The sequence below is a fragment of the Cavia porcellus genome, unplaced genomic scaffold, assembly GCF_034190915.1.
Source record: "Cavia porcellus strain 051 isolate PalLab524CR breed Dunkin Hartley unplaced genomic scaffold, mCavPor4.1 scaffold_9, whole genome shotgun sequence".
Taxonomy (NCBI): Eukaryota; Metazoa; Chordata; class Mammalia; order Rodentia; family Caviidae; genus Cavia; species Cavia porcellus.
Window position 1 is genome coordinate 79,824,045 of NW_026947492.1, and position 13,338 is coordinate 79,837,382.

The 13,338-nt window shown below is 37.8% G+C and overlaps 1 protein-coding gene across 3 annotated transcripts in view; it reads right to left on the reverse strand.

Moving 5' to 3' along the window:
* Ano3 (anoctamin 3) overlaps positions 1 to 13,338 on the reverse strand; it is a 352,737-nt gene that overhangs the window by 144,239 nt on the left and 195,160 nt on the right. Inside the window, exon 1 of one of the 3 annotated variants that reach the window (XM_013147270.3) lies at positions 2,318 to 2,681. The exons of the other annotated variants lie outside the window; for them this stretch is intronic. The gene's annotated coding sequence lies outside the window, so the exon portion shown is untranslated. Of the gene's footprint in view, positions 1 to 2,317; positions 2,682 to 13,338 lie in introns of those variants that run through there. 3 annotated transcript variants of the gene reach the window in all.

A 13,338-nucleotide genomic window follows, 5' to 3' on the forward strand; every position in this document is an offset into this window, starting at 1 on the left:
CATCTCGGGCCGCTCTGAGCTCAGTTTCTGGGTTCAGGATGTCCAGGCCACATAATCGGTTTCTCAAAACCCACAAGCTCTGCCCACCCAGGGCCCTCACACAGTCACTCTTCTCCCTCAACTGCCTTTGCTCCACATGTCATCTGCTGACTGCTCATCTTTCACCCTGTCCCTGCAGCCCACTTTCTGAGACTGTTTCTCACCCCATCTGCATCCACACAGGACAGCATGTAAACATATCGATGTGTTGGGCACCAATTTATCTTCTGGTCCCCCCACCAAACTCCGAGCTCCAGGGCTGGAAGCACTGTTCCTGGTTACTCCTGGTAGTGTCTGGCACAGGAGAGGTCTCCACACTCTCAGCTTCTGGAGCTAAGAACAAGGAGATCCTCACAGGAGCTCTGCACCACAGATCCCGAGCTGTTTGGGAACTCGCACCAAAAGCAAACCCACAGTCTGCATCTGGGACTTCCGCAGTCAGGACCTCTGGTCCTCCAAGGGAATCATCTATTTTTTTTTTTTTTAAACAAGCCCTACCGGTAATTATGATACTCACTAGATTGACTATTTTTATAAAACATCTGTTTAGAAAAAAGAACACACTTATTTTGTTTAGAGTTGATGTCACCAAAATTTCTCAGAATGGTCTCATTTTATTGAGGAAGAAATGTCAAAGAAAAAATAATGTTTCTGTTAAAGCATCAGAGGTCATTTTGCTTCTGTATTTCACTTTAATAATGAAGCATACATATTTCTCATGAATATCAGTTCTAATGAATGCAACAGAGACTTCCTCGTAAAAGCCCTCAACCATGAAGCTACTTAATGCTGACAGCTGATTATTCATTAAGTTGAAATCAGGTACCAGTATGGGAAAAAAATCTTGCATAAATTATTGTGTTTCAAAAGTCTCAAACAATGAATTGATCTAGATAATTTTTCTGAACATTTTGCCTTTAAGGTGAGTTTTTCATACAGTGGTAGTAGTTGCTTTGTTTAAAAGGCAATCAACAACTTCTAAAATTTTCCGTGTCATTTGACATAGACATGGCTCACTGGAAAACATGGATTCATATGGTTTCACGGAAGATGGAAAATTAATCATTGAAGCTAAAATTTCAGAGACATGAAACACAGGAGTTATCTGATTTGCAGGGTAGATGGAATGGAACTGAACATCACGTAATGAAACATACATCCATGGATAGAATAAAAATTTAGGAAGCAGGTGTAAAGTCTAAAAAATTATAAGAAAGTAAAAGGAAAGACACACAAGAAACTGCTTGAATTTTCATATTATAATAAACAGTATCCTAAATGCTGCTTTTAAGAGTATATTATGTTATTGTCTCTCCAAACAATTTTATTTATTCAAAATCATAGATGTTTTTTGGTTTAACAATGAAAGATCCAAAGCCAAGTATTTTTTCAGAATAATGGGTCATGCATTACGATGGGATCTCAATGAAACAAACATTTTTAATATATGAATTTAAAATATCCAACTACTAGATATAGTTTATATGGAACACATTTGAGAATACCATTTTGCTTACTAATTTTTATATTTTGGATACTATGTAATCAATCTCTTAAGTATTTATTTTTCAATCAAGAATGGTATTTTCATACCAATAATTATCCTTTTTAAGTTAGCTAATCTTGCAAGTATACAGAGAAATTGAAACTCTGATCTAATAGAAACATTTGACATTTCTAAACAAATAAATGGAAAAAAATAAAAAGACCAGGACTAAATTGAGGTTATTTTCTTTATCATCTTTAAAATTATGAGAAATCAAGAACAGTAGGGTGAAAATATTTTGTTCCCTAAAATAAACACCCAATGAAACTCAGCCCTTATCACCTTTTTAAAATTTAGTGCTGACATCCTTCCTTAAATATTTTCCCCTCAGATTCCCACTCTCATAGAAATTTATAATAAAAATACTGTATTTGACAATTTCTTTAAGGATACTTAACATGCTTATTTTTATAATTAAACTTACATAATTTAATAAAGAGCTCTTTTAGAGTCAAACTTGTGACCAGCTATCACATCAGTAAAATCAACAATCAAATACTTTTATAAATAGTCAAAACTTCAGTGCTAGCAATTGCTTTGCATGCAGGATAAATACCAGTGCCTCAAAAATAACAGATTTAGGACCTACTGTTTCTTATTTTTAAACATAAATGTCTATTGTTTTGTGATACAATAACCCCCAACTCTAAAATTGGTATTATTCTTGACTGTCTTCTTTCTACATGCCTTAAAACCCTGAGAGTGATACAGAAATCCAGGCTGGAAACATACCACAGTGGGAATCCTGGCCTCACCGGCATTTGGCCTCCCGCGCTGCTGACCACGGCTCTGGTGGCAGCCCTCCAGGCTCTCTGCACCGCACCTTGACTTCTCCCCACTAAGCCTGCCTTTCCTGTTAGCTAGACTCAGAATCTCACATCCTGAACGCTGAACAAAGCCTCCGCCTGCAGGGCTTTTAGACAACTCTTTAAATGCCTGACTCTGAATAATGACTTAAAAAAAAAAAAAAAAAAGACAATTCGCCTCTTTAGACAACTTCTGTATTTCTTCTCACTAATTTATTTCCAGGGGTTGGTTCTTTGGGAAGTAGAGGCCGCTCTCCATTGTCCTTGGTTCCTGGTGCCTGTGGGTGACTCGCCTAAGTGACATTTAGTCAATCTCAATGCCATTTTGATGACTTTGATGTGGATTTTTAATGATCTGTTGCATGTGCTATTTGAATGAGCTGGGTAGATTAACAAAGGTGGGAGGTGTGTGTGTGATAATAGGGACCTGGGAAGCATGAGGAACTTTTTATCGGTGAACCACGTCATACTTCTTGGTAATTGTGTGGAAGTCAGGAGAATTTTTCTTATTTTAGCTTTCAGAAGAAATTGACTTTTTTTTTTCCTCAAGGGAGAAGGTACAATAGAAACCTTTCTATTTTCTGAAAACACCTGTATCTTTTGCATTAGGCTGGCTCCTGCTGATGTGATTGTAATCAGAGAGGCACACAGTTAACTGTCACCTAAAAATGCGTGAACAAAATCCAACACTTTCGCCCTCCTTTGGTGAATAGTCCCAAGATGAGGGGTAATGACACATTACATTTATTTCTGCCAATAAAGTCTTGTAGGGAAGCTCTTGATTAGGAATGACAAGACCCCAGAGCTAACAAGCAACTGGGTAACAGATATGGTTTTGAATTAATCAGTATGATTCTAAATTGATTTTCCGGCAGGATCAAGAAACAGGAAGTTTAACTTCACACAGTGGTTTGAGACTTAGCATAATAAATGGTAGCTCTGTTTAAATGGCCTGTGGAATGAAAAGATTAATGAAATCAACAGTAATTCTATGATTGGAATCCTTATCTGGAATCTGGACTTACATCTTGCAAGCAAACAACCAACACAAGAAATCAATTAATATTATTTACAATCTACAATTATCAGCTGGGTAAGAGGGCACATACCAGTAATCCCAGCACTCTGGGAGGCTGAGGCAGGAGAATCATAAATTAGAGGTCAGTTTAGGTCACTTAGTGACTCAGGGGACCCTGTCTCAAAATTTAAAACAACAGTAACAACAACAAAAACAAAGATAAAAAAAAAAAAAGGCTAGGGACATAGCTCAGTGCAAGACCAGGTTCAATCTCCATTGCCGCAAACACACCAGCACTACAATGACCCAAAACCATTCCACGAATACAACAGTGCCCCATCTTTTCTTCTGAATTTCAGTCACCATTAACTGCTCGGAATACTCTTAGTTTGGTTGAGGCATCGTATGGAGTCAAGATGCCTGCATGCCAGAGTGAACACAAAAAGAGGATAAAGGGAAATAAGGGAATAAGAGCAAGGACAGGCTGAAAAGTTTACAGTTTATCAGGGCTCAGTGAAGAACCTCAGTTTCTACCCTGTTTTCTTGGTAAGCATAGGAGATCCAGGAATATCTGGTATGCATGGTACCTGATATGCATGGTCACCTCCTAGTAATGTCAGCATGTTCCCTAATGACTCATTAGGGGCTTCTGTCACCCTTGCATCTACCTGCATTACCAGAGCCACCCAGTTGGAAAATGTGATGGCCTGTGTATAACTCCTACCAGCAAAAGCATAAAAAGAAGTTACTTAGCTATCCCAATCTCCACTTTCTCCTCTGTAAAATGGGTCAAATAGATTCCTTCTTAGAGTCATAAGGACACAGAATTCATCAACAAAATCCCTGAAGGGTCCTTAATAAATCGAAGTTATTTAACACTATTGGGATTACTGACATTGAAACTCAGACTAGCATTCTCCTTGCCGTGCATCCAGCCTGCAAGGATGAAACGGGGTAAACCTGACTTTCAATATGCAAAAGCTGTTTCTAACCTGGCTTCTTTAGCCACCGTCATGTCTCACCAGTTAGTGGACTGGTTTCAGGGGAGTCTGATTCAGTCCATGTGGGAATCAGGCATTTTGTACACTGCTGCACTGGTGAGCCCACACAGCAATTTCCTCTCACGTCCCCTCAGGGCTGGAAGCATTTCTGAGATGAAGGCTTTAACTCTCAGCTTCTAGCTGAAGTCCTCCAGGAAGGATAAGGAGCCGGACCCCCAGGATAAACTTATATGCACTCAGGGAAAACCAGTAATTTAGTGATTTGGGAAACTTCCTTTGTGTTCAATTAGAAAGACATCAGTATCCCAAGAGAGAAAACAACTGTGGCATCTTTTGTTTTATTGTCTTGTATTAATTATGAGACAAGACTTCCTAAGTAGATATATTTTTACCCACATAGGCTTTCAGAGACTTAAATGAATCTAGCAAGAAACCCACTTCTTAACTAATTCTGCTCTGGGGATTGAAACGTCTCTAGATCTTGAGACTGGAGACGTAAGGTACTTGGATCTACTGCAGCTTTTGTGGAGGTGGGGATGAGCTGGTTTGCGCTGTTCATTTTTTTTTTTTTTAATTGGGGGAAGAATTCTCATGCTGTAGAAAGCATGTTTGAAATATTTAATCCATTGATTATTATGTGACCTCAAGGAATTGACACCTTTCCCTCCGTGAGGACTTGGCTGGGATTTAGTAATAATGTATAAAATGCTGGTCACTATATTTAGATGTTTGTTAATATTGTACTAAACTGCAAACAGGTCCATCTGGTCCTGGGATATGAACGAAGCACATCATTGTTAACAATGTAGGGCTGTCCTCAGGGCTTTATGTTAAGGTGTGAGCACAGCATAAGTAACCTCTGGGAGTGTGTTTCTTGTAGCTAATGACTGAATCAGAGGCAGATCTGTCTGGGGTCTGAGAAACCTGCCACCGTACAGCTCTGTCCCTGTCTCATCAGAGCCCGGGGCAGGAAGCAAACCTTTTCACATCTTAGTTTCTTCACTGATAAAATGAGAACAGAGCTACATGCTCTCATTGGGTGATTGCAAGAGTGAAATGAAATAACCCCACAAAGCTATCAAAGCAGAAGAAACTGAAATGCTTCTTATAAATGTTGTTGGACTGAATCACTGAAGTTCTGCAATGCATTTATCCCGACGGTGCAGCAAAAGGGAAAAGTGGATTTTGTACAGAGAACCACATTATTTTGGATCTAGCTCAGGCATTTATTAGTTGAGTGAGGTTTTGATATAGCACTGATTACATGATAATACATATGGCTTAACTTTGAAAATGCATGAAATACACTTTATGTCTCTTGCATTTTTAGCTTCGTATGATGAATACTATAACATTTATTATATATATCTAAATATTTTTGTAAAGCACATAGCTTTTTAATGTAATTGGCATCAGTGCAAATATTTTAATAATCATCTTATTATATAATTGCACACTGTGATCACTTCTTACTATCCTTAAATAGTTTGGGTATTTAGTTTTTGACATAATGCTGCCTTGTGTGAATGCATTACTATTTTTAATGACATCTTTTACTCTTAAAACTTTTAAGAGCACATTCTCCAACATAATGTGAGAAGCATCCTTAAGCATAATTATTTGGGTGAACATCTAATTAAATACTATGGATAAATTCCTCATACTGGGTCACAAAGCACTATTACTTTAAAGTACAACTTAAAGATTACTTTAATGTCCCTGTAGTTCAATCATTTTCCTGAAATTTTGGCTTAACATGTAAATCTTAGAATAAAAGTGACAATTTAGTTTGTAGCATCAGCACTAGTATTTAGTGTTTTACAACTTTTCTGGTTTAGTTCAAAATTTTGATTAGCTTTGTATAATTACTAGTTCTGCTAATAATTTTACAAGTCAAGTTAAATTTTCTATTTTCAATTAATTTTGCACTTATTATTTACAATATAACTGTAGTTTGAGAAGACAGCCGTTATTGCAGCTTTTGTATTGTAGTAAGTGAGTTCACCCTCATATCTTAAATTTATCTCTTGCTTTTCATAATTTTGACATAGCTATGTTTAGTACCTAAACTGCCAAGTCTCTGTTTTGTCACTGATTTAGTAAGTCCCTTTATAAAGGCCATTTTCCCTTCCGTCATTAGAAAAAAATGCTTATGGTTTTGTTTTGTTTTCCATTCTGAGTTTATTTCCTATTGAACACTTCAATAATTTATTTTGGTAAGCTGTGAGGCAGGCATCTAAAACACTTCGGGGCCTCCCAAACTCCTGACCAGTCATTGTGCTGACATGAGCACCTGCATTGAAAGATCAATACTTCTGTGTGATTTTAAACGCCACCCTTATCGTCCTCATCACTGTACATGGATAAGGGCACACGCAGATGTTTGGGCTTAAACAAGACACCGCCAATGCAGAGGGAAGCTAGAACAACTTACAGTAACTCTCCTGGAAAATCGAGGCTCGCAGTCAGCCAACCCAGGCTACGTCCCCTTTATTTACCAGGGAAGGTTCTGCAGGGCGAGCTAAACAATGACATGGATGGAGAGGGAGAGGCCTCCAGTGGCTGCAGAGAGAGGACCAGGTCCTCCTTAGCATTAGGTCTCCATTGAAGGAAGCACCGGGTTTCCTTTGGGCCGCTAGAAAAGGAATTTTCTTTTCTTTTCTTTTTTTAATTTTATTTAAAAGGAAAAAGAGAAAAACATAAAACAAAACAAAGCGTTGTAAGGGTACAAGTAATACAGAACTACAAAAAAAAAAGTAAGAAATCACCAGTTAATAGATTACACATTATCATCTTAGAGATAGTTGCTCAAATCACAGTTATCAAAGCATACAAAGTGGACATTCAAACAGTGAGACTGCAAACAGTTGTGTTCAATGATCCAACCAAAAACATTAATATGGTCAGCTATTTAACACCCTAAACACACTTGCTGTTGTATCCTTTAGAGCTCTTTTTTTCCCCTCTCTTTTTTTACAACAAAATTTACACATTTTGGGTTTTATTACTCCTTAGTTCTTATTACATTTTTGAGGGGGGGGGGAGAGAATAAAGTAAAATATGGCAAAACAAAGCTGTCAGTCAAAACCAAAGATAGACATAGCACATGATGTAAAACAGAGTACAAGGTTATCAACAATGGATATCAACAATGTCTCTTGTTTCCTTAAAAAGAATTGTCTATCTCATTAGGTATTATAAAGTTGAACAAAACAGTAGAGAACAAGACCAATAAAACTTAAACATTGTAAACATTACAGGACTTCCAAAGGACACAATAGTCAAACCAGAATGGGCATCTTAGTGAATCTTATTGCCTTCAAAGTAGTTGCCTATACCCTCAAACTTGATACTATCTTACAGAATGGAACAGAGTCTAATCAGTCAAAACAAGATCGTGGGAGTATTACAGGACTTCGAGAAAAGGAATTTTCTTACTGAGACGTAAGGAAGGACACTTAAAATGCCGGCCAACAAAATTAGTAAACCAATATAATTTTCAAAGTCTCCTATTTAATGTGAAGACTAAATATTTAAGATACCATTTTCATAGTGATATTATTAAATATAAAGTAAGTCACTTGAGTCCTGAAGTTCAGGAATTTTTAAATACTTCCAATAAATGCTCACAGAATTGACTTTCTTATTATAATCACTGCTCGATTTGAGAGAGCTTTTCCCAGGACTCACACATACCCAAGTCCTGTCTGTAAAATGTCACAGGATTTGCATATAACCTATGCTCGCCCTCCTTTATGCATTAAGTCATCTCCAGGTAACTTGCACAGTCTAACGCAGTGTAAATTCTACATAAATAGATGACATATTGCACTATTGAGGGACTAATGGCAAGAACAGAAAATCTATGCATGTTTGGTAGAGATGGGACTTCTTTAAATATTTCTGATTGATGTTTGGTTGAATCCATGTATGTGGAACCTGCAGGCACCCTGTGCTTCATTGCACACAGAATCTTGTCAACTAAAGAGACCAGCCACCAAGTTCAGCGATTCCTCCCGCAACTGCAGCCCTCACTGTCACTTAATGTCTGGGAAACTTTGCAGTAGCAAATTCTAAACACTGTGCTCCATAAATTATGATTAGGAGGTGAGGAGGCACTTAGGGAAATAAAGTCGCTAGCAACATTCACATGAAAGAGCACATCGTAGAAGACAACAGACACTGGCTCCTTCTCACCTTCACCCTGGCGTGACCAGAATGTCCGGCCTTACAGAGATGTGCTCCTGTCACCTGTTGAGCGAATATGATCACCATCTGCCATTGCCACCTGACGCAGTCAAGTTGAATGGCTCTGTGATCTAATTTTAATGAGCTGCTAAAATATTCATGCCAACATTTTCCTGATCCATGGCCCCTTTCCTGTCTGGTTGGATTCCCAACATGCTTTCAAAGACAGACTTCCTTTTATCCTTTTGTGGACTTCGCTTCCTAGGTTTGTTTCTGTTAGCCTGGACCAGCTGCGGGTGTTTCCTGTGTGTTGTAGAATGGCTACTTGGAGGACACAGAAAAAACAGTTTTGAGATCCTGTGTCTGCCAGTCCTGTTCTTCGAAGGTACTCACATTGCTCTCCGTATTCAGGACGCACAGTAAGGGGGCTAGAAATATCCCTCTCCTTGGCTCTGGAAGGCTGCTTGCTGTCAGTCCATGTGACCCAGCCTGTGTTGTCACAGGAATGTTTTTTCTCAGTTTCACAGAATTGCGAACTGAGATGTATTGGTCATACAAGTATAATAAAGTCTTTTTATAAGCTACAAACAAAACAAAAACTTGTTTTTAGAAACTGTTCTTCACTCATTTTAATGAGTGATTCTGACTACTGCTAACATAAACATGTATTTCAATTCAAGGTAATCTTGAAATTTAATCCTGATTTAACGATTTTACGAAGAAAGTGCTTTTGTAAATAGTTTTAAAAATGTGCACAAGTTTGATGAGTTTTTAGTAGGTTGCCTAGATAACATGATGTAAGTTACATTACTTAAAACACATTTAAGCTCAGCAGAGTTAAACAAATCAATAGTGGCAAATCTGAGTTTCCCAAATACTGTTATCATCCAAAACTCTGTCTTATAATATTTAAGACTTTCTCCTCTACTATCTTTTGCTGAGAAACAAACCATTGGAAAGCAAGTTTTCAGTCCATGAATCTGAGTATAGGCTGGGTCTAGCTAGTTAGCTCTTCTGGTCTTAGGTGGGACTCTAACTGGATCTAACTTTCCAGCCTTCACTCCTAGATTCCAGCAAACCTCTGGGTGCTTTGGAGCAACTGTGATCGTCAGGCTGTGGTCCACAGGATCTCTCTTCCTCCAGCTCTAACATGTGAGCTGGGCCAGGGAGAATCCCAGAGAAAGACAGTAGTGCTGGATCATTTGACAACAAATCTCAGGGCTGCCACACTGTTAGCCCTTTAGCATCCTTCTGCTCCAACAAAGGGCCAAGATCAGTTCAATGGACTCTTTCTTGATGAGGGGAGAACCAAAATCTCACTAAAAATAGTGGACATGGGGAAAAAAGATTTTTTTATCTACAAAATTATGTCTGAGATCTTTAAATGTAACTTCTGACTTAAAGCTTGAGGCTAGTTTAATGCACATTTGGTTCTTCTTCACTGCCATTTTTGATCCTCAGAGCCTGTTGGCTTTACTGATGTACAAGTCTACATTCTGAACCATATCCCAGGACCTGGACAGCAAAAGCTGCCCAGCAGTTACCATCTTTCTCCATCCTAGAATACCAACCTTTGCACGTAGGAGCTTTCCAATCAGCTGTCAGGTTATCAATATCATTTCATGATGTCAGATATCAATCAACATTGCAGATGCTTTTTGATCTCTAAGATATGAAACTTTCAGTGTAAATAACATATGCTAGAAGTGCATGTTTGAAAGACAGACACCCAAAACACACATTTTTTCTGGAGTAATCTTTAGACTAACCACAGTCACATATAAATGTACTTAGCTTAAATCATAAATTATGAACATGTTATGAGAATAAATATATACCACCCTGAGTCAGCAGCACTCAGGAAATATTCACACGATGGTTGACCAAGCAAAATTTCAAAAAACTTAGTGTCTATCTACACAGTACTCAGCAAAGTAGTTAGGCATCTGTCTGAATTGCTTTACTGGCTTTTACATTTGACAAGTTCTACAGTTTCCTCATATATTTAAAGTAAGAGACCATCTTGGACCATTTGGAGTTATTTCCAGCAGTCCTGGCTGAAAACTGATAGCAGACTTTGTTAGAAAGCTCTACAGCAGTGATGGAGAACCTTTTAGAGCCTTCAACGATGCAAACAGCTCACTGTGGCAGGGTGCCATCGGTTTGCCATCACTGCTCTGTTACTTTCTATAATGTAATGCTTGTCATCACTCACTGTTTTGGTCATATTAGGTACTATTTTTCCTCCTTCAAGTCCTGCTTCCTTCCTTTTAATGCTGTATAAACTTGCATTATCATCTCTGAAACCTTCTCTTTGCAACTGTTTTTGTCAAAAAGTAAAATATTATTTATATATACATATAAATATATAAATTTATGCATATATATATATATACATATATGATTATGTGACATTTACTATTTGTAAGTCCTTAATGAAGACTACCAGTTTCATAAGATTCAATGTACAATGCACATGTTTAGAAACACACATACAATTTCACCGTTAGATGTAGTAAGAGCAGTCGGCTCCAGTATTTATGATGTTCAGGACATCCAGCTAGCAGTACCAACCATGAAAATTCAGGTGGTTTCGATATCCCCTAGACAAACATACACCAAGAGCACGTGCTGAGCGGGTGACTTGGCCCTTTACTGGAAGAGAAGCTTTGCAAGGTGACTATATACGCAGCTTCCAAATAGTTTTAGGATTTTGCAGTGGAACCTCTTTTATGAAAGGAATCTGTGATGCTCGCTAACCTATGAATTGCAGGCAAGTGGACTGATTTTGATACAAGCTGAAAGTTGAATCACCTGAGTAATTCACAACATTTTTCTATAGTTTGAGAAGTATAATAGTCTAAGAGTTGGGAGCCAAGCAGATTCACTCGGACATCTGACTATCAAATTATGTTGACCTATTACTGTTTCCTCTTGTTTTAATCTTGAAATAAAAATATTCATACAGTTTCAACTAATTAGTGTTAATTAATGTATTCTAAAATTTAAGTCTAGAGAAAATTGGCTTGAGAAACAGGTATCGTGAGCAAAAATGGAATGGGGACAATACTGTAGGCAAGGTGACAAATTTAAAGAGGAGTTACAGTTGAGTTAATTAGAAATATTATTGGCAGTCAGACAGGGCTAGGTCCTCAAAGGAGCCAGTGCAGAAGCCCAGATACCTTGTAACTGGGGCAGACAGACACCTCCCACTGTACAGCAGACCTCAAAACAAAAGGTCTAACAAATACACATACATTCTAAGGACTGATAGTCTAAATAGGTCGCTATCACCCTGAAGAAGCCAGGAGTCACTATTCCCATCCTCTGAGGGAAGAGTCACTGCTCTTTAAGCATGCCCACTTGCTACATGACTGACTTTCTCATTTGTTCCCAATATAATCAATTTTACGTGAACAATTTATCTTATTGTTTGACCATAGTTCTGTCCCACCTTATGCTCACCTTGTGAGTTCTCATATTTTCCCCACATGGACCCATCTCACCTCATGGTTTTACTCTGTAAAAGACCCTAAAAATCTTTAATATTCACTCAGGACCTCTTCTGTCTCTCTATCAGGCATATGCTTTCTTTGTCTCAATAAATATATTCTGTTCTTAACCTCCCTTGTTACTAAAATTCATTACTTGATTTTAGAGAACATGAGATTGTAATGGACATCTAGTAGGTTGGGGATTTCATTCCCCTATATCAATAGCACATTTATCTCATTTTCTAATTATTTGAAGCATGTTGTTTTGTTTTCTGATTGATGTTATAAACACCTTCATGTACAGTGTCTCTATCTATATTATAACTTTTTCTATCAGTTTGGTCGATACAACATTTTACAGATTGAAGACTACCCAAGCATCAGACACAGGGAGGGAACTGAAGTGACCCTAGGGAGGTAAGCTTGTGATTGGAAGAGATAATCTAAGAATTACCAGCACAGAACAAACAAGGGTGAAGCAGTTTTCCATATACGATTATCACCACATCTACTAAAGTGTAGTGTCTTCCTTGGTACCATAGTGCATTTAAATTCTATCACTGTTCTTCATAAATATGATAGTAGTTAATAAAGGAACTTACAAAATTAATCTAAGCCAAAGAACCAAACATCACTTAGAAAATTATATGCAAGACTTTGATTAGTAGCTATGTAGTAGAGGCCATATTAGTCATTTGGTGAGGGAAGTATCAAATTTCTGTTTACAAAGAAATCCTACTTTAATCAAAAGGTGGGCAAAATGCAAGCTTGGCTTGAGAGAGGACTGTGCTGGAAAATGTTCACACAGGAATATGGATCTGTTACATTACAGTAAGAAAAAGCAGCAGCAGCAGCAGCAATCTGGGATTTGGTGTTGGAGGACCACATTCAGAGTCTCTGAAGAGTCCAAAAAACATTCTGTTTGACAGTGAGATTTTTGGAGCAAGGTTTTTGGTTTTTTTTTAAAGCTGTCCACCTAGCTGATTAATTTGTGGCTGAAGTTTTCTTTCAAGATGGAAATCTCAAAATTCAAGCTTACAATGCCTGTTATATAGTCAGCTCTTAACCTCAGACAGATCCATCCACAAAGTTACCTCACTTTATTTTTAAGGAATTTTGTGATGCAAACAACAAGATTCACGTTTTCCAGAAGAGGAAAACAAGGTTTAGCGGTTATAACCAACCTGATCACGTTATTAAAATTAGCAAATTGTAGAACCAGAATTCAACTCTTTGACCAGTGGAT